Genomic DNA, 4383 nt, shown 5'->3' on the forward strand with positions numbered 1-4383 from the left:
GGCTTGACTTGGAAATTAGTTTTGCCTTGTGATTGAGTTTTTCCTTTCTCCTGGGCAGTGATGTGTCCAACGATTCGTCTGAAAAGGAAACTTGTTTTGGATTGCTTAGATTGCCGGATACATTTCCAGGAGATTGAATGTTTCAAATAGTAAACAGTGAATTTGGGAGAGGCTGGGAGTCTGGGGTCTTGAGGTCTAGTTCCAGCTCAGCTGGTCATTTCTTGTGCTACCTGGACAAGTGACTTTGCTTGTTAAGCTTCAGTTTTACTTGTCTGTAAAATGGGAGGGACAGATAGACTTAGGGCTTCTTCGCTTGAGGTGCATTAACTTTAAACATTTTTTTGGGTAACTATTTCAGTGTAATTAATTTCCTTTGTATTTTTTTTGTATTTTATTTTATGCATTTAAAAACGTCCAGACTGCCAGATGGGTCCAGGATGCAAAAAGGGTTGAGAAGCTCCCCTGTCCTGGATGACCTCTTAGGGCCTTGCCAGCTGTGATCCTCTGAGTCTCAGATCCACACATTTACTCCTTTGTCTTCACCACCTTTGGGAGGAAGAAATGAGCAGGTGTGGCCCTTTCTCCTTTGGAGCACTCATCATACCTCATACTGGTCCTGTTTTATTTTGTGTCACAAATATTTGTGCCCAGGATGGAGTCGAGATAGCTTGAAGAAAGAAGAGATTATGTGATAGGGAGTGGGAGAAAACTGGATGAAGGTCCTGGGAGTGTCAATAGGATGATTTGTTGTGCACCCAGTGGGAAAGCTTGTCTGACTGCCTCTGGGGGTTCAGTAACCTGTGGACTAGATTGGGGAGGGGAGCTGGTGAAAATGACCTAGGACAGGGGTTTGGCCATCCACGTGTCAGTGCTAAGGACAGTGAGCCAGTTAATGGCCTCCGGTTCCTTCTCAGATGACAGTCTATACTTACCTGTTCTATTGGGATGTATCCCCTCCTTAGAAAACATGAGAAAGCAGCTGACACAGTGGTTGAACATGGTGGGCTGCTGCGTTAAGTTGGGTTGGATAGAGTCCAGACTGTGAAGGGAGGAAAGTTACTCCTGAGCCCAGATGGGAAACCAGGAAGACGAGTTATGATAAAGACAAAGAAGAGGGTGAGTGAGGAAGGTGAGAGAGGGGGGAGGAGGAATCTGACGATGTGGTGGTCTGAGAGGAAGTTCCTTGTTCAAGGCTAATGGAGGTAGGGGTAGGGGGTGAGCTTGAGATGGAGGAGAGAAGCTGGGTGACACTGAGATGGAGGGAACTTAGATCCTGGCACTTGGGGAGGTTCGCGAAATGGGAGACGTGGAAGGAAGTCCTGAGCAAGAAGGTGGTGGCTGCGGGGAGAGGAAGACTGGGTGTCATCGCTTGAGCTTGAGAAAAAAGGGAGAAGACCTGGAAGCTGTAAGGGCCCCTGAGCAGGCTGATAAATAAAAATGGGAGTGAACCTTCGAGGGGCGTGGCAGTGAGAGCCAGGAGCCCATTCCTCGTCCTGGGGTCAGGGGGCTGGAATCGGGCCTGGAGAGGGTGGCCAGGGAGAGAGCCACAGGCATAGCAGAGCAAAAACCACGCTCCAGAAGAGTTGTTCTGTTTTTCTCCATACTGTGTACAGTAGCAAAAATGTTATTAAAATGAAATTCAGAAGAATATTTTATTTTTTCTGGCATATTTGTGCTATTTTGGTTAGTTTTTAATGATATTTTTGGTATATTTTTACATATTACATATTCTATAATAAAATTTCTGACTGAGAAGTATGTTGTTGGAAATGCATTCCGATTCTTAATGGAAGTGTTAAATGCTGGTGACATTTCATTTCTGCCTGGCTATATTGGGGCCACTGTTCACTTCTGCAGGTATTCCTATTTGCCTGTGATTTCTAGCTGTGACGATAGAGGCAGCTGCAGCATCGTTCCTTAGTGCATGTAACCTTCCATGAAGTCAGAAGGCCTGGGTTCAAGGGCCACGTCTGATGTGTGTTGACTTTGTGATCTTGGGCAGGTCATTTTGTCTCAAAGGGGTCCAAGCAGTTCTCCTGCTTTGGGGGAGGGAGTTTTCTCACTGGGTCGTTCCCTTTGTTACTGAAATCCAGGCCCAGCCTGTCCTTTGACCTGTCCTGTTTGCTTGCCTGGCATCGTCTGGTCCTGCCCAAGGGAAGGCATCCTGGAGTTGTTGTGGCACTTGACCCCATTTCTTGGCAGCAAGTTGGAAATTGACCATGTGGAGTCTGAGGGATGAGTACGTATCCCTCTTCTCCCCCTCTTTAATTAGTCCTGATAACAGGCTAGGAGCTAGGTCATCAATCCCACTTAGCCTTTGTGTGGATTTTATAACAAAAGGATCTGAATGGAAAGCATACCGTATGATGACACACTGGTGTTAAATTATATGAGGCTGAGATTTGGGGGCCGAGATCAGCACATCATGTCTTAGACTTGGATGTATCATGATTTTGTCAAGGCTGTCTTTCTTGATTTGCTTGTGGGAAAAATGGGGACTATAGGCTTGTTGAAAGTACCCTGGTGTTAATTGAGGAATTGATGCCAGCTTCCAGGGAGGTGTCTGGCTTCTTTTTGACTGGCTCTGCCTTGTTCTCAGCCTTTGGAGCACTGGCTGGCATGATGCTTAATAACTGCTTCCCAGTTGTGACTGACTGATGCAAAATGATGAGGGCCTGAACTGAACCAGACATTGATGGTGGTGTCTGTCCTTTGTTCTTGAGGAGGATCATGACATCAGGAACGTGACGTCATGGCGTGCAGTAGACATGACTGGAAAGACGAGGATACTTTTGAGACTTCTTGGCCAAGTAGAATCAGCTGAACTTGGCAACTCCTTAGATGTAGGGTGTTTGAGGAGGCCGAGTTAGGGGTGTGCTGAAAAACCAACAGGATGAAGCCCTCGTTCCTGGCCACAGGAATGTTGTGGGGAGAGGAGGTGATTTCAGCCTTGTACTGAGTGAGTCGAAGGGCCAGGTGGGTCATATGTAGGGCATTAGAAATACGGGCCGCAGAGGCTGCCGAGAGTCCTTTGTGTAGAGGTGATAATGAAGCCAATGTCATATTGCTTAATCAGTCAGTAAACATTTATTAAGTGCCTGTTCTGTGCCAGGCGCTGTGCTGAGCCCTAAGGATAGGAAAAAAAGAACAAAAGATGGTCTCTGCCCTCAAGGAGCACACAGTCTAACGGGGGAGACAATAAGCAAACAAACATATGAACAAGCTATATACCAGATGAATAGGAAGTAGTTAATGGAATTCAGAGGGTTTGGGAAAGGTGGAATTTTAGCTGGAACTTGAAGGAAGCCAGGGAAGCCCGGAGCCCTTGAGGAGGGAGAGTGTCCAAGCATGGGCAACAGTCAGAGAAAATGCCTGGAATGGGTGTCTTGTTCCTAGAAAGGCGAGGAAGCCAACGTCTGTCACTGGATCCGAGAGGACGAGGAGGAGAATAAGGTGTAAGAAGGCTGGAAAGCAAGGCTGGCTGCAGCTGGGTGTGGCGGGAGATGGAACCGTGGGAGTTTGGAGGAAGAGCAGCTGTGAAGAGGAGGGTCAGTGAATGAGGCAGGTATAGGAGGATTGCCTAGTAGCAGCGAGGGCCCAGTTGAGGTTGGGGAACAGAAGTTTGTAGTGGATCCAATCAGAACGGTTCCATGATTTTCTCCAGTCTTGTTTAGTAGCATGGGGAGAAGTCAAGGCAGAGAATGATGGCAGGGATCCGAGGCTGAATGAAGCTTGGCAAGATGACAAGGTCTCAAGAGAAGACAGTGTAGGCAAGGGGTCAAGATGGGAAATGAGAGAGAGAGTGGTCAGTGCAGGGGACATGGCCGGGGAGAGAATGAGGGCCTCATCTTCTGCTTCTTAAGGGAGTGGAAGGAGAAGAGGTCCTGGGGCAGATTGTGGGGGATGCCCATTTAGTGAGTAGAAGGAGGAAGATGAACCAGCTTTGTATTAGCTTGTAGGAGAAGCTGAAGAGAGCAGCGTCGTGTGAACCAAGGTGGGGGGCACCCTAGCCAAATACTTCCGAAAAGTCAGTAGGAAGAAACCACCTGGCGATGAAGTGACCTTTGAAAGAGCAGATTAGTAAAGTGGTAGAGAGAGAGCCAAGTGAGGGGGGATCAGGCAGTGAAGGCAGTGAGTGAAGACCCTAAGAAGAAAAGGTGACTGTGTGTGGCTAGATATGATTTTGTGAAGTGTGTGTGTGTGTTCGGGTGGAGGTGCAAAGGTAAAGGAGAAGGGTTCTGTTTTTTAGTAGAGCATGTGAATTGATAATTTATGAAATTGTGAAATGGGTGTGCCTGGTTTTTGGGGTACTTGCTAGGAAAGACAAAACCACAAAGGCAGTGGAAAACTGGACCGCAGTCGCACTAATGACCCCAGAGGACA

At 47.5% G+C, this 4383-nt stretch overlaps 1 protein-coding gene across 1 annotated transcript in view; it reads left to right on the plus strand.

Annotated features, from left to right (window-relative positions):
* Positions 1–495: 495 nt before the first annotated feature.
* DIS3L2 (DIS3 like 3'-5' exoribonuclease 2) overlaps positions 496–4383 on the plus strand; it is a 356721-nt gene continuing 352833 nt past the window's right edge. Inside the window, exon 1 of the mRNA XM_027875294.1 lies at positions 496–569. The gene's annotated coding sequence lies outside the window, so the exon portion shown is untranslated. The remainder of the gene's footprint in view (positions 570–4383) is intronic.

Source organism: Vombatus ursinus, unplaced genomic scaffold, assembly GCF_900497805.2.
Source record: "Vombatus ursinus unplaced genomic scaffold, bare-nosed wombat genome assembly UNPS02014808.1, whole genome shotgun sequence".
Lineage (NCBI taxonomy): Eukaryota > Metazoa > Chordata > Mammalia > Diprotodontia > Vombatidae > Vombatus > Vombatus ursinus.